Source organism: Mirounga leonina, unplaced genomic scaffold (genome assembly GCF_011800145.1).
Source record: "Mirounga leonina isolate KUSES-001 unplaced genomic scaffold, KU_Mleo_1.0 Mir_129, whole genome shotgun sequence".
Lineage (NCBI taxonomy): Eukaryota > Metazoa > Chordata > Mammalia > Carnivora > Phocidae > Mirounga > Mirounga leonina.
The window spans coordinates 29,709,887-29,733,531 of NW_023270323.1; the positions used below are offsets into that span (position 1 = coordinate 29,709,887).

Consider the following 23,645-nt stretch of genomic DNA (forward strand, 5'->3'; position numbering starts at 1 on the left):
ATAATCTTAAATTTAAAAGTATGGTATCTCATTTTTAAAATAGTCAAGGTATCTTTATTTCATCCTGTTTCCTCTTAATCCACTTAAATCTAAAATTTCCTTAGTTATATATGTATAATTCTTTGTTTCTGTATTTGATGGAGGCTTTGAGTCAACAGAAAATCCTTTTCATTATATTATTGAAATTTCTTCCTGATTTGGGAAACTGGAGGTGAAATAGTGGCTGTCAGATCAACGATGTAAGGTAATTTATCAGAATATTTAACAAATATTTATTGGATACCTACTATGAACTGGACTTAGTAGTTGTCATTTAAGAAGTTATCTTTACCACTGTATTCTTTCTTTCATTCAACAAATAATTTTCAAGAACCCTGTATGTGCAGGAACTGTTCTAGGGACTGGGTTTATCAGTAAAGGAGTGAACAAACCAGACAAAACTTCTGTTTTCATGGAGCATACATTCTAGTAGCATAGAAAGGTAGACAGATTAAATAGATGATAGACAGATATATAATAAATAGATAGATAAAGCAGATAGGTAAAGATAGTTGTGAGATCTATGAAGAAAAATTAAGCAGGCCAAGGATTGGAAGGTGATATGTATTTATTTAGATGGTGAGATCAGGAAAGGCTTTTCAAAAGAGCTTCAGACATTAGGACTAAAAACTGTAAAGAAAGTCATAGAAATCTGAGGAAGACCATGGAGATAGACCAAAAAGCATAGAAGTCTGAAATGGGTGTAAGGAGACTAGATAGAGGGGCTAAAAGCTTGTGAAGAAGATAGAAAGTGGTATCCAACATTATGTAATCTCATTCTTTGTCTTCTACTCAAACTCCAAAATTCCAACAGAATTCTTCCTTAGGTTAAAGCTATAAAACCCTTAGAATTCTGTTCTCAGTGACTATTTTCTTTATTTAAGTGGGATTACTTTCAATGTGTTCTTACATGAATGGAGAAAATTCTCAACCAGAGCAAGTGAGAGTGTGGCTACGTAGTTTTGATTTAGCCAGACTATGTTCTACCTTGTCAAATACCAGCTATATTCCTGTTCAACTTCATGTACTTTAGTTAGAAGAATGTAAAAATTCTATAGTGTTGGATTGGTTAAAGTTTCCTGATTACATTGACTTAACATTGTCTATTGCTAAGAATCTAACACAAAATATCTCCAAGTATATATAGCCACATAATTATACCTATGTAATTCATGTAGATTTCTAGAACAGTGATATAATCCAGGTGTTGATTTAGGCCAGTTTTGTAGAAGAGATCAGTTTAAGGTTCAAGGTGATCAAAAAGAAAAAATACAGGAGCTTGATTTGGGAGACTGAGAATAGTATTTATATAAATATGCAGTTATTGAGATTACACAATAAATTAATATAAATATTATTTGTAATACCAGAAAAGACCCATTCTTCCCATGGCAATCCTGATTTAGGACAAACAAAAGTCATCAGCTCATCTTATCAAGTAAGAGAGAATTTTACATGCCCAAGCATTGAAGAAGGGAGCTAGGGCTTCAGGGGAGCCCCTGGAGCCCTGTCATTTTTATTTCATTCTTCCAACACATAATATCTCCCATTCTGTGTCAAAGAACTCTAGTCAGTCAAGTTATTCAAATTTTAGGCTAGCATGTGTTAAGTCTTTTTATTAGTTTTCTATGTAGACAATAATCCTATTAGTCAACTAGGGTATTTTTTTTTTTTTTTTAATTTTCTCATACTACATTCTGTGGGGAATGATAGATAATTAGCTAGATGTTTGATTCCTTTTCTCCAGGGTATTGAAGTTCTAAAGTTTAACTATTTTAACATAGGATGGTATATTTTTAAGTGTACAGCTAAAGGTTTCATCATCAAATTTAAATGGTTGCAAAAATTTATCATGAACCCATTGTTAATATTGACACAAAAATCCTGTACATCATTTTTTAAGTGTTAATGAAATCTAAAGATCACAATGATTTCCATAACTATTTTTAAAAAGTTTGAATAATTGATACCCTCTAGAACAGTTGTAAATTTTCTTTCTTTTCTTCTGAATTTATAATGTCTATTTCACTTTCCCAAATACTAATGCAAACAATATTTTAGTTGAAATTTAAATATTTCAATTAATATTTTAAATTTTTAATTAAATTCCAATTAGCTAACATACATTGTGATATTAGTTTTAGGTATCAATATAGTGATTCGACACTTTCATACATCACCCTGTGCTCATCACATCAAGTGTACTCCTTAATCCCCATCACCTACTTCCCCCCGTCCACCTTCCCCCTGGTAACCATCAGTTTGTTTTCTATAGTAAAGAGTTTGTTCCTTGGTTTGCCTCTCTCTTTTTTTTCCTCTTTGCTTTTTTTTTTTAAGTTTTTATTTAAATTCTAGTTAGTTAACATATAGTCTAATATTGGTAATATTGGTTTCAGAAGTAGAATTTAGTGATTCATCGCTTACATAGAACACTCAGTACTCATCACAAATGCCCTCCTTAATGTTCACCATCCATTTAGCACATTCCTTGCCCAACTCCCCTCCAGCAAGCCTCACTTTGTTCTCTATAGTTAAGAGTCTTTTCTAGTTTGCCTCCTTCTCATTTTTTTTCCCTTATGTTAATCTGTTTTGGTTCACTCATATGGTCCACATATGAGTGAAATCATATATTTGTCTTTTTCTGACTGACCTATTTCTATTAACATAATAAGTTTTTAAAATCTCAATGACCAGATTGTTTTGTGTGTTAATAATCTCTTAGATTGTTATCTTACAAGATAATATTAATTCACAGCTGATAAACATAATATTATATAATAGAAGTCATGACAAAAGGTAATAAACCTAAAATGGCAAGTAAATTATAATTATAAATTTTTAAATTTCTCTTAGTTACCTTTTCTAGATAGCTAAAAATACATATATAGGAAAATAAAATTAGACAATGAAATGACCATATAAAATTGAAAAAATTTACTTTAACATTCTATTGTGGACTTTGAAAAAGCTATATATTTATATTTAATTTAAAATGACCTAAACCTTAAGAAAAAATATTATAAAGGGATAATAGATAAAGATATGGACATGTGAGGATTGTTATATATGGAAGAATGATTTTATTTCATGCTTGAAAACTAAGTTCTGAGTTACATATTTGACAAAATTTAATAACATCAATATCTGAAAGGGATCGATTAATGCTAATTAAATGAAGCTGCTTTCCTAAATCTTAAACTATTATGTCTTGAATTGAATTTGGTAACATTTGTATTACCCATATACATAAAAAAGATATTCCATTCTTGAAAGTGTAATTTAAATGGCATCATGAAAATTACCAACAGACATAAAGAGAAATACTGGATCACAGGTAATAGGGGAATTGAAAATTTTGAATTAACGGTATTTTAAAGTGCATTATTTACAGAGGAATCACTAAACTATTCCATTTATGTTAAGCTAAACCTACTAAGCACATGGTAAGAATGGATAAATGTTCCTAGAAGTAGTTGTTGAAGGACAGGGAATAAGATGGTCATTTCAAAGTTAAAAAAATGTATTTGAAATAGTCAATATTGTTAAAGAAACATTCAAAACATTTATTTTATGAATCTGAATAAAAGACATATGAAGCACTATTAGAACATACGTAAATTATTTTAAACTAAAGATACAATGATGCTTTAACTTAAATAGGGAACTTCTCTTCTGTAAATCAAGCAGGAAGACCAGGATACAAGTGTATGAGAGAGTTTACTATATAGTGTTTTTTGAGAACAGGGAAGGTGAAAAAATATTCTTAATAGGAAATCGTTATTTTTCAGCATACTCTTTTATATATCTAAAATATTATGATTTTAAGATGGATAAATAGATAGTTGGATGAGAACTAGATTGATAAGTAGATGTCAACTTTATTGGTTGGATGATATAGGACATCATTACCTTTAATATTTCTTTTTTTTTTTTTAAAGATTTTATTTATTTATTTGACAGAGAGAGACACAGTGAGAGAGGGAACACAAGCAGGGGGAGTAGAAGAGGGAGAAGCAGGTTTCCTGCAGAGCAGGGAGCCTGATGCGGGGCTCGATCGCAGGACCCTGGGATCATGACCTGAGCTGAAGGCAGACGCTTAACGACTGAGCCACCCTGGCGCCCCTACCTTTAATATTTCTTACTGATACTTCAGGAATACTTATTCCTGATACTTCAGGAATAATTATTCAAGACAATAATTTGGATAAAAAGAGTTGAGCTGCTTAAATAAAAAAATACTATAAAAAACTATAATTTTTTCTTTATTTCCAGTGAGGGTAGCAATGTATTAAAATTATGTTTGTTGTACTTTTTTTGGAATCAAATTATATTTTTGTGGGCTGGCTCTTCAAACTAGCTGGTATAACATTGTTGGATGTATAAACCTAAAGTACAATTTTAATCTCATGTTATTCTCCTCTACCATGTAATAGAAGCAAATTTTATCTTCACTTTGCATTTTAGTGTAATCATAGAACTTTAGAAATTTATCAAGTTTCACACACTAGTATAAACACCAACAAACCTTAAATTTTGGATTGTCAGTTTGCTGCTGTGTCATTTGCACAACAAAAGAAAATTAATATCAATATGCTATGGTCTACACTAAGGTTTAAAAAGTCCCAGCAAAGCCAAGATGTAGTCCAGGTATCTTTTTTTTTCTTTTATTGAAAACATGGAATATTTTTACTATATTAAAGGTAAAATACAAGAGTACTGTTTATCATCTTCCAACATGGCCACTATCTAATACCACCTGAGGTAAAGGGAAAATTTTTAAAAAGATACGTTTTTTTTTTTTTTTTTTTTTTTAAGTAGTCTCCACACCCAATGTGGGGCTTGAACTCACAAGAGTTGAGTGTTGTACGCACTTAGCCAACCAGGAGCGCTTAGTCTAGCTACGTTCATATAAGTAAACATGATTGGGAAAATAAGTAAAATGATGATACATTCCTTAGTTGTTTTGATAACAAAATAATTGATGTTAAATGGAATTTTAAAAACAGCCTTATTACAGCTTTTGAGAATTATCTAATATAAGTCCTCACATATAAAACCATATAAAACCAACAATTTTCCCCAGGTGTTACCAAGATGATCTTCAGCCAGTCTACTGTTCTCTTTATTGGTAAGCTGAGTGTCAAATAAACATAAATATTTGAGTTGCCAAAGTCCACTGCAGAGAGAATTTTGTTATACTCTAAACTCCTCAATTTAAGGAGTCTATTTTTTATTTAATTAGATGTGGAAATAAACCACTTCTGTAGTTCTAGTAAACAGATTTGCCAAGGCTACTGTTTTGAAAAGTATTTTTGAAATTCTTGATTTGTTTTCCTCCTTTTCACATTGAAGACCTAGGATAATTGTTTCCAGACTAATGGTAATCCAACTCATTGGTTACAGAAATCAAATCACGATTTTAAACTGCTTTGAAAATTATGCACTCACACGAACTGTAATGCTAATGTGGTTTTCTGAGAATTATCGAATACAATAAGTGGTGTGATACAATCTTGTGAAGTTTAATTCAGTTGCTCAGTGAAATAGTATAGATTGAGTTATCCATCCTTGACCCGCTGTTTTAATTGCAGTTACTCTTTGAGAGTTGACTCAATTTTAAAACATATAATGTGGGACAGTTATCATTCCTTTTATTGCTGATAAGAATATTGGTGATGATATGCACAGCTATGTTCATTAGAACTAGAAACCAATAAAACAATGTGGTGAAAGATAAAACACAATTTCTATGTCCCGTTTTGATAGCCACTGTTAAAGGAAGAATATTGGTTTGGCCATACAGCAGGGTTAAGTGACTTACTTACGACCTCAGGCCACTGTGGCTGAGGTTGGGCCACAGGTTGTGACTGACATTGGGCCACAGACCTGTCATATACATCTTTTTTTCTTTTCTCTATTTCACTTCCGTCTCCTTCTTTTTCTTTCTTCCTTTGATTCTGATGATGCTTAGTCCTGTAGGTGATGCCTCTGGGTATGATGGTACTCAGAACTAAAGAACTTGCTGACCCTATCAGAGCTCATTATGTAATAAATTTAAAAAGTCAGAGAACTGACTGAATAGTTACTTTGAACACTCAACACTTTAAGCATGGCTGGAAATTAGCAGAATATCATGTTGTTTCAAGGAAGCAGCAATTTGTTTCTAAAGTGTTTTATTTTTTTTAATTTTAAAATAAAATAAAATAAAATACAAGTATTGCATATTTTTGATGTGAATTTTACTTTCAGTCCTTATATTAGTAAATGCATATCTTCTGCTCACCTTGAGAAGGGTGAGTGTTGATAACATGTGTTAGTCTTGTATGCTACATATCTCTATTTTAAGAAATCTCTTTCAAAATAAAGTGGATTTACTTCACATAACTCAACAAAAGTTTACCAATGTATCTTATGTACAAGACTGTCTCACCCCATTCCTCTATTTTTCATCTCTAATACTATTAAACGTGCTTTCATTCTTAGAACAAACTTTAATGGATTTTACAATCACAGTGTACTCCTTTTAAACGTACTGCTTCCTAGATTCTCTTCCTTTTCTTGACCTATTGCTAGGAAAGTTAATGAATCTCATGCTGTTATCTTCACTCTTATACTTTAAATCCAGTTCCAGGCCAACTGCCTTGAAGATCATTCTAGCTTATTACAAAGCATTATGTAAAACTCAGCATATGCCAAATCACCAATTTTATTTTTAAATTGTCAAAATGTCCCTACTCCAAAGCTTCAGAACCACCTTGATGCAAGGACAATCTGGTTACATCCTCTCCTATCCCATGAGGGTCAGGACTTGACTCATGGTTCTCTCATGTTACCTGGTCACGTTCCACAGCAGTCCCCGAGAGAGGAGTGTTTCCTTCCAAATTCTCACTCAGTGCAGTCATTGCTACCATTTAACTCTGACCTCCATCATTCGATGTGCAATTTCACAGTAACTGCCTCCTGGAAATCCTACATGACCCTGGGTCCTCTCTTTTTTCTCAAACACTATGATATTTTACCCAACTTCCTAGTGCACTGACTTATATTTGAATCTTGCTTGTCATCATTTATGCTGGAGTTTTTATTTTGAGAAAGGAGTAAACCATGCTTAGTGGTCTTATAGCAATAAAGAGGCAAGGTTAAGTGGAAAATATGTGTCTATTATCTTCATTCATGTATTCTCAGGGTCTAAGAGAGGAACCAAAAAGAGAGACTTTATTTGTTTAAGCATATAGTGTGTGTTAAGAAATATGCCAGATGTCTGGTGACTATATCCTTTCTTCAAATTGACAGTGACCACCAGGGAAAATATTTGCATGTGTGGGTAATTTATTTGGTGGTACTTCTAAAAGATAAAGTGAATCCAGAGCTCACCTAGAGATAAAGTTGTTGGGGATGATTTAATGTTGGCCAATTTTATTTATGCTACCTTGTTTAAGTGGTTGGCCTTAGCACAATTTGTGATGAGACTCTAGAGAAAGAGTAGTGGGCCTCCTTGTTTTCACATGGCTGGATTATAGAAATGTATAATGTATATGATGTACAATCAGGCTCATATATTAAATTAAAGTAGAAGTCATGCTATAGGAATAACAATAATAGTAAACGCTCAGATTGCCTTTTACTACACAGCAGGCACTATTCTAAGTCGTTGTTTATGTATTAGCTGATTTAATTTTTACAATAATCTTCTGAAGTAAATAATTACATTATCAACATTTTTGAGATCAGAAAACTGAGTCACAGAAAGGCTAAGTAATTGCCCAAGGTCATACACCAAGGAGCTGGTAGAACCATGATTTTAGCATAAGCCAATTGACAGCAAGTCCTCTATTCTCAACTCCCTTGCTGTACTACCACAGGGATGGGCATGGGAAATAGAGGGATAATGCCCATCTAGTCTTTCACCAGGGATAGTGCAGGATTATGGTACTTTATATATATGATGTGCTTTATGGAGGCACCAGGAGATTGCCTGAGGATAACCTTCTATGGGATTATAGAGCAACCACAGGAAAAAAAAAAAATAGGTCATTCAGTTTTTAAATTCAAATGAAAAAAATTCAGACTAATAAGTGTTTCCAGAAGAAAAATTAACTAATACAGAGGATGTTCAAATTATACACAAGGAATATCCACTGTTAGGTTTTGAGTATTACACGCTATATATCATGTGGTGCCTATGGGATTTGCCATGGGCAATCTGGGAACTAAAAAGGAGTGATTGCCTAGCCTTGCAACAGGTATAAATAAATGAGGATTTTATCTGTATTGATTGAAACATTTTCACTCTTCAAGCAATAATTACTTATTCTATTTCTCCATTTGAGCCCTTGAAGAAATATTCAAAATAAGGATAATTTAGGAACCAGAGGGATAACTAAAATATAAGCCAAGAAATCCTTGGGACACTAACAGCTTTTTTTGTCGTTGTTGCATCTAAGGTTAGGATGGCAAATGTGAATAATGAGACAATACAATGTTTTTATTTTTTTCTATGTTGTTTTCTGTTCATTCACTCAAACTTTTTATTCATTTTATAAATAAATATTCATTGACTATTTTAAGTGTAAAGTATTTTGTGGGAAACTGCTACTAAATTTCATCCTGCTGTAGATTAAAATTCATATATTGAAGTTCTAATCCGTGATATGATGGTTTTTGGAAGTGGGGCCTTTGGAAGGTAATCAGATCATGAGAGTAAAGTCCTCATGAATGGGATTGGTGTCCTTATAAGCAGAGAGACAAGGGAGATGATCTCTTCCTCTTGGCCATGTAAGAGTATAGAAAGAAGGCAACCACCTGCAATCCAGGAAGAGGGCTCTTACCAGAGGCTCAATGTGCTGACACCCTGATCAGGGACTGGCCAGGCTCCAGAACTGTGAGAAATAAATGTTTGTTGTTTTAAGTAGAGATTTCTTTACTAATTTATTTTAATTTGATAATTTCTGAGATGCTTAAAAGAGCTAATAATTGAAGTTGTACTTCAGCGCAGGGTTCATTAACTCAAACAAGAAGAGATAAAGGCAAATGCACTTCTTGTAGCTGGTTTTTTATCACTAAAACAGTTCAATCTGATTCTTAATTTTTGGAGGTAATACTTAATGCAGTACATTATTTCTGATAAAAAGTCATTGATTTTTATGATGAAATCACAGCAATTAGACATATTGAATGAGGATCTGCAGACTGGATAAGGTGAAGGCAAATTAAGAAAAGGACACAAAGAGAAGGAAGAATGATTCTAAAAAGAGCAAAACAAATTTAAAGCACTATAGAAAATTACAAAATGGAACAAAGAAACAAAAGTAATTGTGAACAAGGAAAAAAAAGAAAATTGAATAGAAGCAAAGACAAAAGAGACAAGGAAATTAGCTTGTGGAATTTTTTTCTTTCCTTTCAACTCTCAAGAGTCAGGTTTTTAAAAAGCAAGCTCTAATTACCTATCTTTAAAAGTTTCAGAGCCTTCACTCTTCATTTTGCTTAGAATTAAGCACACGCAACACACAGACAGTAGAGCAGAGTGTTATGCAGCATAGAGGATTCGTTAGGATTTATTTATAGGCTGAAATACTTAAGATACATCATTCAAGCAGTAAAATTAATTTTTAGACAAAATACTGAAAATCTAATTTTATTTACTTTTGACCTCGAATACTCCATTGATGTGAGATTTAAATATCAAAGATTTCAAATTCCTTCTCCTACTAGAGAATTTCTCTTGGGTATGAATTAATTTTATGGCAAATGGATTACAATTGTTTGTTCTCCTCATCAATCTTTAAATATATGAATTTTTTACACCTCACCCAAGAATTGTTTCCACTGTAAAATAAGGGTGAAAAGTAGTATGCACAAGTAAAATTCTAAAACCTGCACAATACTCAATTATTATTTAGCATAAATATGCATTCATTTTTAAAGCAGAATATCTGACATTTCCACAGGAGTAGAAAAAATAATATTTACAGCTCAACAGCCCAAGAGCAGGTCTTCTTGTGATCAGCTAGAGTGAAAAACCTCATCATTTATGATTCATAGGACATTTAGTAGAACTCCCAGAAGTATTTTGCTTCTGTATCGGGGAAATTCTAGTCCCAGATTAACCACTTCTCTGTACTTCAATAACAAAATTTAAAGTGATGATAGTTTCATTATCTTAATTGTGGTCATAGTTTGTAAGTATCCATATATTAAAACTTTCCAAACTTTGCACTTTAAATATTTTCAGTATATATCAATTATATATCAATAATGCTATTTAAGAAAGGGCATACTATTTTTGACTACAATCAAAAAAAAAAAAGAAAACTGGTAAAGCTCAGATGAAATGTCTATTAATTTAAGGTTCTGATATTTGAAAAATATTTCCCAGATAATTCTGAAGTAATTATTTTTCAGTTAACAGCAACAATTTTAAGTCCTAGTATTGAAAAATTTATAAAAATACAAATGGATTAGACATACAAACTACTTTAATTCCATTTATTCACTCCATCAATTATTACCATTTGGCAGTTATGTTTCTTGCTTTTGTGATTATAGCAGTGAAGAAAAAAAAACTCTATTTTTATAAAAATTGTATTCCAATAAGTGAGAAAGAGAATAGGAATAAAATAAATGATGAAAATGATAGATGATACTGGGTGTCATACGCAAACAATGAATCATGGAACACTACATCAAAAACTAATGATGTAATGTATGGTGATTAACAGAACATAATAAAAATAATAAAAAATAATAAAAAAATGATAGATTATAGATAGATAGATAGCAATAGATGTGTGTGTATGATAGAGTGAGTACAAGCATGGCCAGGGAAGTGGGAGCTAATGTTTTAGGTAGAGCTGTCAAGCAAAAACTCTTTAAGAATGTGAACTATTGGAAAGTCATGGAGCAGTTCACCACTGGGAAATTCCCTCCTCCCTTTCAGAAGGTCCCTACTAAAGTATGGATTATTACCTAAAATCTTGGGACTAGATGTGTTCTTGAATTCAGAATTTTTAAAAACTTTTTTTTTTTTGGAAATACCAGGTTCAGTGTTGCTATAAGCAGTACTCTACTCAAACATCCATAGTTATAGAGTAAAACAAAAGAAACATGTCATGCTAGTGAGGCAAGTAAAATCTCTAGATAGCTTTATGTTAGCTCAGGTCAGATTTTAATACCATGTAATTTTGGATTAGGACAGGCTTTTCACCAGAAATCATAGAAAAACTTGTATCTGTGCGATCTAACTGAATACAGCTTAGAAACACTAGCCTTTCTATCTTTCTCAATTAGTTGCTGATGAAGGTATAATATAGCATCGCCACATTGGAACTGGAAAGAAAAGTATGCGTGTAAGGGATAGAGTAAAATAAAATGTATAGGCAATTAATTCTACCCAGCACATAAAATAAGTATGATAGGTAACAGTTAAGGGTCTGAAACAAGAAACAATAAGTTTTAAACTTGGCTTAACATTAATCAGTCATGGGACGCCTGGTGGCTCAGTCAGTTAAACATCTGCCTTCAGCTCAGGTCATGATCCTGGGGTCCTGGGTTTGAGTCCCACATCTAGCTCCTTGCTCAGCGGGGAGTCTGCTTCTCTCTCTCTTTCTCTCTCTCTCAAATAAATAAAATCTTAAAAAAAAAATTAATCGGTCATAAGACCTTGAACAATTGACCTCAACTATTAAAAATCTGGTTGAATTACTTGAAATATGGGTGTAATAATACCATTAAGAAAGGCTATCAAAACTTGGAAATGAGACTAAAAGGTAAGTTATATAAGTTATATAGTAGCACAAGGCCATCTGAGGACTACCTAATTATTTAGGAAATGTACTTCGTTCATTCCCTGCTCACTGTTCATTAAACATCCCAGAATTAGTGAAATTACATGTTATTTGTAGACTTTTGTCTAGCAGACATGTAAATTATTTGTCTGGTAAAAAATATAACCTCAAAGTTTATGGATTGTTATCTTATAGGATATTAATCACATTAATCAGTTTTATATCTAGCCTATCAATCTTATTCAAATATTATTTTATTAAAATGTCTATAAATGCCTAGATCTTCAAACATATGTTGAACTAGTCTTACCATATTATTCCAGTATAAATTCCAGGATTATTCTAATATGAATGAGTTTATTGAAATATTTTATACATATGCAATTTATATTTGTATAAGGGTCATATTTTTAACATTTTGAAAATTACAATATTAGCAATATTAACACTATAAGGCTGGTTTGAGAATTAAATGAGGTAATCTAGGCAAATGGTAAGTACTCTGCAACTTTGTGAATGTTAGTTTATTTCATTAACTTCATTGTTTTATTTTCTTTAGAAATGCTCTAGTGCATTTGGTGTAGGAGAATGTAATTGCTGCCCAGATGCATCTGTGCAGTAATTTATTAAAGGATATAACCATTCATAAAACCTCTCAGATCTCAGCACAAATGCTCCAAGTGCTCTATCTAGCCTAGTTGGGAGGGGTGGGTAGAAAAGTGTTGAGAAAGAAGGAACTTTCTTCAGAGAAGAAAGGAACTCAGCAACTATGCTTAATTTTGGCCATTAAGAAATCTCATATAGCTTTCCCCATGAAGAATGCTGTCAAATTTCATTAATTTCTAGGAAACATTTTGTAATCCCTTTTATATCCAGATAACTCAACTCTTTGAACAGGAAGCAGGAAAAAAAAAAATACTGGTATTTTACTATAGGCCCTTTTTATCACATAACATTTTATTTTTATTTCGTCCATATAGCAACTCTCTATGAAATTAATATCATCTCCATTTTAGGGGTGAAGATACTGAGGCTCAAGGAGTTTTAATTATTTTCTCAATATCATAAAACCCATTTGTTAAAGAACCTGAATGTTAATTATTTGCCAGTCCCCAAAGCTTTTTTTCTCTTATTGATATTTTACAACCTTTATGAATGCAGAAAAATACTCAAAAGACTTTCTTTGGCTGTAATTGCTATGTTTGAAAATTAGGGAATCATACTTTACTTGTACTAGTATAAAAATTTTCTTGCATCAAGACAGGAGGTTTTTTTTCTCCTTTGATAATCTTTTTTTTTTTTTTCTCCCATCCATTAGCATTTCACACCTCATGCAGAGAAGTGCTAACTACAATATGCATGATCTATTTCATCTACATATAGAACACATTCTTTCTCTTTTTACTGATTTTGACTACATTTAAGTTAAAAATACAGAAAATGCTTGTAGATTATTACATGGATAGATTCATGGCTTTGCTGGTTATCCTACTAAGTATTAGGATTCCAGATTACATATATATATATATATATATATATATATATATATATATATATATATAATCCATAAATATTCCCACAGAAACTAATATTTGTTCCCAATTTACTACTCTGGAAATTCTGATTGTTACGTACTTTGAACTGTTTGGATTTCTGATTGTTATGTACTTAGAATGTTCTCATTAATTGACTGTATAAAGCACCATAAACATTCAGGAATGCAAAATAACTAACAGCTAAGTTAAAAACGATTATTTCAAGCTCTTACTGAATTTGTATTCAAGTAAAATATAAACTCTTAGGACTTCAAGGCTGATGTACCATTTACACTGCTATCTCATTTCAGTCACTTTTGGTCATTTTGTGGATAACTTTTTGGGAGCATCAGAGCATCTCCTGGTTTGAAAAGTAGCTAGCCTTGACAAAGAAGGTGGCCCTCAAAGGGAGACAGATTCTGGTCTCATGTGTCATTGATTGTTAAGTTTTATTATTTAACAAGTCAGAATTTCTCTTTCCAGAAAACAGAGATAACGGTCCAGTAGGTAGCTGTGAACATTAAGTAAATTCTACATATACGGCGCTTAAGAACTCTCAAAATTGAACTAAAATTAATATGATTAATAGCCATTTTATACACATTCAATAATCATATTTTTCTGATTCCCATCAGTTCTCATGGATAATATGAGTTGGGGTTGCTGGTTGTCAGATTAAAGCATATTTTTATTCCTGTCAGGTTTGTACTCAGAGAACACTTTTATGAGTTGTGTAATTCAAACCCCCACTGGTAAATCATTTGATTTATAGAATTGCTCTACTTCATACAGTAACATGTCTATCTTTTCTTTTCTAGACAACAACACATGCACGACACCTCCAGAGTACTCACTCTATTCTTCTGTTTTCTAAACCACTGTGACTGAAGACCTGAGTTAGTGGCTTTGTTATCATGAGATAATCCTGCAGTTGCATTTGAATTACTGCACACGATTGTAATTAGTAATTGCCTCTATGTACATGCAGATAATGCTTAGCTGCTCTTAAAGATAGCCTTGTATTTAAGCATACCACAGCTCTGTAAATTAGCAATTCTCAAATGGGGGCCATAATCATAAACTCATAGTTTGCACAGGCAATTTAAGAGAGCTTATTTTAAATTATCACTGCTTTGTTTTTGTTGTAGACTGCCAAGTGAGTCAATGTTTTGGTTTTAGTCCTATTATTTCATTTTTAATTTCAAATAAGGTTAGCATGGGAAATACAATTTCCACAGGTTTATGATAAGCCATAGAGCATAATATCCAAAAGTCTGAGTTCACATTTAGACTATTTGACTCAAATCTCATATTTTCTTCATATTGGATCTATGACCTTGGGCAAACTATTAAACTTCTAGAGAGTCTCAACCTACAAAATGGGAATAATAAAAATAGTTACTTCGTAAGTCAGGTTTTGTGAGTTAATGCATTGAAATTATATAGAACAATGCCTGAAAGAGTAAGTGCTTAATAAATATTATTTTATTCATCAAAAGAGGTCACAGATGTTTTTAAAAAATGAGATATACTGTAAAAACCTAGTAACATGGGCTGCTAGACTACAGAAAATCTAGATTCTAGTGTTGACCTTGATTTTGTATAAGATATGCAGGTTTCTTAAACCTCGCTATACACATTGACTTTATTTTTTTTTCTTATAATTACTTCTAATCTAGTCCAGTTTTACTAATTATCTTTTATTATAATTATTATTATTATTATTATTTTGAGTATAGTTGACACAAAATGCTACATAAATTTCAGGTGTGCAATAGCATAGAGAACCCAGAAATAAACCCACAATTATATGGTATATTAATCTATAACAAAGAAGATAAGAATATACAATGGTAAAAAGCAGTCTCTTCAATAAATGGTGCTGGGGAAATTGGACAGCTACATACACCAAATAAAACTGGACCGCTTTCTAATGCCATACAGAAAAATAAACTCAAAATGGATTAAAGACCTAAATGTGAGATCTGAAACCATAAAAATCCCAGAAGAGAACACAGGAAGTCATTTCTTTGACTTTGGCTGTAGTATCGTTTTTCTAGATATGTCTCTTAAGGCAAGGGAAACAAAAGTGAAAATAAACTATTAGGACTATATCAAAATAAAAAGCTTTTACACAGTGAAAGAAACCACCGACAAAACAAAAAGGCAACCTCCTGAATGGGAGAAGATATTTGCAAATGATATATCCAATAAGGAGTTAATATTCAACACATACAAGGAATTTACATAATTCAACACCAAAAAGACCCAAACAATCCAATTAAAAAAATAGGCAGAGGAGCTGAATAGACATTTTTTTTTTCCAAAAAAGACATCTAATTGGTCAACAAACACATGAAAAGATGCTTAATATCACTAATCATCACAGAAATGCAAATCAAAACCACAATGAGATATCACATCATACCTCTCAGAATGGCTAAAATTAAAAAAAATACAAGAAATAATAAGTGTTGACAAGGATGTGAAGTAAAGAGAACTCTTGTAAACTGTTGGTGGAAATGTAAATTGGTATAACCACTGTGGAAAACAGTATGGAATTTCCTCAAAAAATTAAAACAAGTACAATATGATCCAATAATTCCACTAGTGGGTATTACCAAAGAAAATGAAAACACTAATTCAAAAAGATATACACACTTCATGTTTATTGCCAACATTAGTTACAGTACTCAAGATATGAAAACAACCTAAGTGCCCATCAGTAGACAGATGGATAAGGAAGATGTGGTGTAAATACAGAATGGAATATTACACAGCCATAAAAAAGATGAAATTGTACCCGTTGAGACAATTGGAAGGTATTATGCTGAGAGAAATAACTCAGACTGAGAAAGACAAATACCATATGATTTCACTGTAAGTGGAATTTAATAATATTTATACTCATTGACTTTAAAAGCATATTAAGGGCGCCTGGGTGGCTCAGTTGGTTAAGCGACTGCCTTCGGCTCAGGTCATGATCCTGGAGTCCCTGGATTGAGTCCCCGCATTGGGCTCCCTGCTCGGCAGGGAGTCTGCTTCTCCCTCTGACCCTCCCCCCTCTCATGTGCTTGCTCTCTCTCATTCTCTCTCTCTCGCAAATAAATAAATAAAATCTTAAAAAGATAAATAAATAAAAGCATATTAATATGTACCCTGCTTTATCTCATGAGTTAGTTAAGATAGATTAATATAATAAACATGAAATCTGTTAACATTTTGAAAGGATCATTATCTTTTATAATATTAAACAAGTGAAATAATGGAACTATCTTTGATGGTGTATTTTAAAAACATATTTCTATGTATTTTCTAATATAAAATGGAAGATCAAAGTCAGGGAAATTTAAACAATAACTCTATCCAACCTCAGTTATGTGTATGGTATATTCAGACATTATACTTTATGCTTTATAATGTATTTTTCTAATTTAATCTATAACATCAAGATATAATGTTGATGTTATAATATCAATGATATAGAATTTTTCTCATTTATAACATTATCAATATAGTATTTACATTTTATCAATGAAGAAACCAAGACCTAGAAGATTTAAGTAATCCGTTCCAAGTCACCAAACTGCTAATGGATGAAATCTGAAATTCCAATCGAGTTGTGTTTTATGCCAGGGCTTAAGCTCTTACCACAGTGGTGTGCTGTTTCTCCACTCTAGCTATATACTTCCTGTAGTGTTCTTCATTAAGCTAGAGAAATATTTACAAAAACCATACCAAAAACTGTATTGTTTCTCACATTATCTCCTGAAATGACAAGAGTTGTTGCAAAGACTACTTGACAGTGGGTCCAGATAAGAATCTTTAGCCTCAAGAGGAACAAATACACCAGAAGTGTATTGGAATGGGGAAAACTAGTCTGGTAAATATATGACTTGGATTTCTTAGTGGGGAGTTAAATGACAGGAGGCAGAAAGCAGATGTAAATACCTGGTTGAAAGCTATAGGAACACAATCATGTAAGGAAATATTGGTCCAAGATTTAGGAAGTGAAAGGTGCCTGGCTCAAAATGGGAACAGTAGAGAAAATAAGTGAATAGTGTGTGAGATGATTAGTGAGTGTTGGTTATTCAACATTAAGAATTGGAAGCTCTGTGGAGAATGAGTTTACCGGGCTGGTTTCAAAGTTCGAGTAGACTTATCTTGTAATTCATCTATTTTAAGCTCTGTGAGAAGCAAAGTAAAGCCTTGGTCCTTTTTACAATTATAATCCACTATTAACACTTTCTGATATTATTGTTATAAATAATTTTGCTGCAAGTACAATTCTTTACCAATGTTAATACCCCCAAATGTGGAGTATTAACTCCATTCAGTGTACCAGTGTAAGAAAGTAAAGGAGAGGACAGTTAACTTTTTAAACACCTAATATCTGTTAACCACTGGGAATGTGGTAGTGAATTGAATTTTCAAAGCACTTTCCTAAGAAAGTTGTATTTTAGTAGTAAAAATACTTAAAAATACTTAAATCATAAATAAGTAAATTAAATACGTCCAGGTGTTGATAAGATGATGTAATTTCCATTTGAGCAGAGAAATGAGGGAATAAACTTGGTGAATATTTCTGGGAAAATAGGTCAGAAGGAATAACATATTCAAAGGCCAAATTGGCATTACATTGACTACTGCTATAGACTGAATATTGTGCTCCCTCCCCCAAAATTATTAAATTAAATCCTAATCCTCAATATGATGATATTAGGAGATGGTGCCTTTGCAAGATGACTAATTCATGAAGATAGAGCACTCAGGAATAAGATTAGTGCCCTCATAAAAAAAACCTCTGTAGAGCTCCCATTCCACTACTGCCATGTGGGGACACGGAGAGAAGATAGGCATCTATGAACCAGGAAGCAGGCAGGCTTTTACCAGAGACAGAATCTGCTGATGCTTTGATCTTGGACTTCCCAGCCTTCAAAACTATGGAACATAAATTGCTGTTTAAGCCACTCAGTCTGTTGTTCTGTTATAGCAGTCTGATCTAAGACTCACACCCAAGGGACACTTGAGGAAACTGGACTGGATTGGGGTGAATAAGGGAGAGTCTGATAAGATACAAAATCAGAAAAGGAGGTAGGAAAGATCATGCTGAACTTACCTCCTAGAATAAGAAATTTGGATATTATTCTAATGAATGGTCAAATATTGGTATGAGTCCTATGATTTATGCATAAACATAGCCATGAGCATTTGGGTGAATTGTTTGGACTAAAGGTAGAAAATGTGTAGGTAAAGACAAGAGTTAGGAGTTTGGTACAGAAGTCTAGTCTAGAGTTGATGATAACTTGGAGAAAGCTTATGAAGGTTAGCTTAGAGATAAAAATGATAAAGCAAAGGATTAGGTATTGGAATGCTTGTGGAACTTAAGGGAAAATAGAATTTTGGCCTGAGCGACTGAATGAATGTTGAATCCATTTATTAAACAGATAAAGTTTGAGATGAGCATATTCTGAAGGTGGGATATGAGTAATTGGGTTTTGGAAATTTTAAGCTTGATATACTTAGTTAGCCATCTCAGGAATGATGCATAATGGTTGGAGACATAATTCTAGCAGATCCAGGCTAGAAAAAAAATTGAGAATCATGGGTCATGATATAATGTGAAAAGTGTCATAACAGATGTGTGGCCAATTTATTTAATGTGCCTGGCTGGTTCAAGAATGGTTTTACAAATAAAGTTACTTTGAAACAAGTTTTTCAAGGAATAAAAATATTTAGTATATTTATTGAGCATTTATTTTCTGCCAAGCCCTTTACATATACTGTTTCTCGTTCAGCAATCTAAACATTACGAAGAAATTGAGACACAACAATAACACATTACTTATCAAAAGCCATTAATGGGAAGAACTAGGGCTAGAACTTGACACCAATGTTCCTTCCCTCTCTACCAGAGAAATGCCACGCACAAAGAAAGCAATAGGACAAATGTACAGAAGGAGATGGAGCACAATTTGACCGAAGAACAGAGCTCTCTGTGAACTGAATTGTGATATGTGCAGCGCTGGGGTGTTTTAGGAGGTTGGGGAGAAGGTAGCGGGCCAAATGTTAAAAGCCTTCACATGGTTTGTCAGAGTTCAAACTTAGTCCATACAAAATGAAGAGGCCATTCAAGACTCTCAAATGGGGTGGGTGGAACCATCCAGCCGGGGTTTCATAAAGGTCTAGTGTGTTGGTAGTGTGGAGATGTAGTAACCTACATTTTCTTTTTAGTTATTTAAATAACATAACTGTATTCTATAATACAAGAGATGGATATGAAGAGCCAAAAATTCACAACTAATTGCTGATGCCAAATAACATTAGAAATTTCTCAGCTGTTTACCCTGAAAATTTCTTAGAATGTGGTTTCTTCAGTTTTTCAGTATAACTATTTATAATGAAACAAATAAAATTCAAAATACTGTTATAAGATTTATTATATTCTATAAGAACTGTGATGTTTCATTATCACATCATTATAACATATCATAATTAGATAACATCATGATATTATATAGTTGAAATTAGACAAATTTCCAGAAATCTGATATTTGTGAAGGAATGAAAATACATTGTCTTTGGTTATCCTCTATACATATCATCCTGATATAGATTACTTCATACAATTTATGTATGCTTAAAATGTACATATACTGTGATATTTTACAATTTAGATATTTCCCAAAGCCTAGTAAGAGCAGTGATCTCAACCATGCACATATCAACGTGTGTACCAATAATTTGCTGAACACCTTACTGATTTCCAAGTTCTATGTACTGGGAATATAGAAAAAGAAACAATTTCTGTTTACACCTACCTGAGGAGCTGGCATCACACTTACATACTCACTTTCAGACCCTGAAAGAACTATCTTTAGTCTTTAACAAAACTGCCTTTATTTATTTATTTTTAAAGATTTTATTTATTTGACAGAGAGAGAGGCAGCGAGAGAGGGAACACAAGCAAGGGGAGTGTGAGAGGGAGAAGCAGGCTTCCCGCGGAGCAGGGAGCCCAACGCGGGGCTCGATCCCAGAACCCTGGGATCATGACCTGAGCCGAAGGCAGACGCTTAACGACTGAGCCACCCAGGCGCCCCAACAAAACTGCCTTTAGAAGGCAGATAGGGAAGTTTAATGATTAAGATGAGGAAGGGGTTCTTCAATATTCTTCTATGATGAACTTAACGGTTTGAGGGCTTAAATTGATTTCAATCCTAACGAAGATAGAAAATACCAAGAGTAAAATAAAGGTATTATATTCTTATGTATCTATTATTTGAAAAACTACATACTACCTGACAAATTAAGTTGAATCTCTATATTCTTAATGAATAATCATAATTTTCACATCTCTACCTGTTTTGCTTGCAAATGCACACACACGTACACACACATCGCCAAGAAGACAGATCATCTAATATGCCAAGGTAAATCAGTGATAATACTTTTTAATTATTATTATAATTATTTTCTCATAGATTATAGCAGCTGAGGATCTCTGAAAATTGAAGAGCCACAATGATGGTTTATTTTTAATCAGTGTTGCTATTCTTCCACTAGGTGTCAGTATTACTCTAGCACTTTAGGATAGTCAAACAGCAAAATGCCATCCATATCTGTTCCACTTAATGTGCTTTTCAACAGAAATTTACCTGGTAAATTGATAAAAATAATTATAAAAATGTATGGTTATTTAATGACAATAGAAAAAATATAAACTGGAGTGAGGATATTCAAAATAAAACTTTCCAAATTGATTTACAAAGACTGTCTCCAAATAATATTCTAATATTCAATTCTTTCTCTTTTGTTACAGTCAATGTACTGTATAAAATTTCACATATTTTCTGCATTTGATTACCCAGGGCTTGAAAAATATCACTATTTTGAAAATGAACAATGAATCCCCAACTTTTCAAAAGAAGGTGAGGGTACTTTTAGGTGTCCTCCATTTTCATGGTCACCAAAATACTAAGGAAAGCCCCTCAGTACAATCCAAGACATTGTCCCATTGCAGCCTGCCCTTTATTAGTATTAAAGTATTCAGCAGAATGATCATAAGCTTCTTTCAAACAAGTTATTGGAAGTTGTGGAAACAGATTGCAAAGGGCTTATTTACTATTTGTCTGTTCTTACTGGTTTTGTGAAAGAACTGAAATGTCTGAACATTTCAGTAATGGTGATTTCTTTGCCAGGTTGGAGAGGAGCATGATGCGTAACCAAAATAAGTCTGAAATATTCCAGAAAATGCTTCACGATCAAGTTTATTTTGTAATCGAAAGAGAAATACTCCCAAGGGATAAGAGGAAGAGACAGATGGGAGTGGTATGATAGGTCAGTATGGCAGCGATTTGGAATGGGCTTTAGACTAATTTCGGCCAAAAGAGTAATTTTTCTACTTCTGTTTTCCCTTTTTCTATAACAGTTTGGTTCAAGTGGTGTAGATATGAAGAAAACCTCTGTAGTTAGAGAGTCAAACACATAGAGAAAAAAAGCATTTCTTTAACAGTACTAAAAATGCTTACTGGGCCATATTTTATATGTTGCCTTCTTTTTTGTTTGTTTGTTTCCTTCATGTTCTGTTTTACTCTTTTCCTAACAAAGTTTTCTTTCCTTTATTTTTAATTTCTGCCTCCTTTTCTTCTCTAATCCCCACCCCCATACTTTTTTTTTTTCTTCCTTCTTGGTCTCTCCACACATGAGAAATTATTTTCCTCTAATTTATTTAGATAAATATATTTGCTAATTTTATCGTTTGTGTTTGTATTTTTGGTTCTAAAATAACCAGTACCTTCCCGGGGTGCTTTGCAGCACCAGTTCTTTTCCGCTGGCTGTTGTTTGTCAGAGCAGGCCGGTAGGCAGCAGCCAGGGTGGAATGGCATGATCCTGCAGCCCCACTTCCACAAGGACTGGCAGTGGCGTGTGGCCATGTGGTTCAACCAGCTGGTGCGGAAGATCCGCAGATGCAAGGCCCCAGCAAGCCAAGGCAGGCCCCATGGCCCCGCATCCTGCGCCTAGACCCTTCGGGCCCATCGTGAGGTGCCCCACGGCGAGGTATCACAGCAAAGTGCGAGCTGTCAGGGGCTTCAGCTTGGAAAAGTTACGGGTCGTTGGCATCCACAAGAAGGTGGCACGGACCGCTGGGATCTCAGTGGATCCAAGAAGGAAGAGCAAGTCCCCCGAGTCCCTGCAGGCTGATGGTGCAGGGCTGAAGCTGAAGGAGTACCGCTCCAAGCTCATCCTCTTCCCCAGGGAGCCCTCAGCCCCCAAGAAGCGAGACAGCTCTGCTGAAGAACTCAAATTGGCTACCCAGCTGACAGGACTGGCCAGGCCCATACAGAATCACTGAGACTCGGAGACAGTCCGAGTCATTCCAGAGGAAAACCACTTCCAGGGTTTTGTCGGTCTTTGCATGGCCCCTACCAATACCCAGTTCTTTGGCATCCGGTCGAAAAGGGCCAAGGAAGTTGTAGAGTAGGATGCTGAAAAGAAAAAAAAATAAAGTGCCATCGGCAACTTGTGATAATTAATTAAAGAACTATTTAAGGAAGAAACAATATGTAGGTATATTAGATCAAAGGTTGAGCATTCATTAGCTCACCTATTTGTTTTATTTTTTAATGAATAAGTGATTTCCTGGGAGAAACCATGTCCTTGAGGAGCTACCACAGCTTTCAGACTATGTAAATTCAGTGTTCCAAGAAATGATTTAGTTCAAAATTCACAAAGGTATCACTATGTATTTTGATAAATAAATAAAACTGAAATTCTGCCTTCAAGTAAAAAGCATTAAAGTGTTAAGTTGACAAAATAATTGTTATCCTGCAACACCTGCATTTCTGTTCTGACCTTATTCTTTTAATTATTTCCTGCTTGGTCAAGATTCCTATAGCAGGGATGTTTGTATAATGATGCAGAATTTTTTTTTTTAATTTTTTATTGTTATGTTAATCCCCATATATCATTAGTTTTAGATGTAGTGTTCCATGATTCATTGTTTGTGCGTAACACCCGGTGCTCCATGCAGAACGTGCCCTCTTTAATACCCATCACCAGGCTAACCCATCCTCGCCACCCCCTCTAGAACCCTCAGTTTGTTTTTCAGAGTCCATCATCTCTCATGGTTCGTCTCCCCCTCCGATTTCCCCCGCTTCATTCTTCCCCTCCTGATATCTTCTTCTTTTTTTTTTTCTTAACATATATTGCATTATTTGTTTCATAGGTACAGATCTGAGATTCAACAGTCTTGCACAATTCACAGTGCTTACCAGAGCACATACCCTCC

At 33.6% G+C, this 23,645-nt stretch overlaps 1 pseudogene; it reads left to right on the forward strand.

Annotated features, from left to right (window-relative positions):
• Window positions 1-3,330: 3,330 nt before the first annotated feature.
• On the forward strand, window positions 3,331-22,862 carry LOC118010872 (annotated as a pseudogene).
• The last annotated feature ends 783 nt before the right edge of the window (window positions 22,863-23,645 follow it).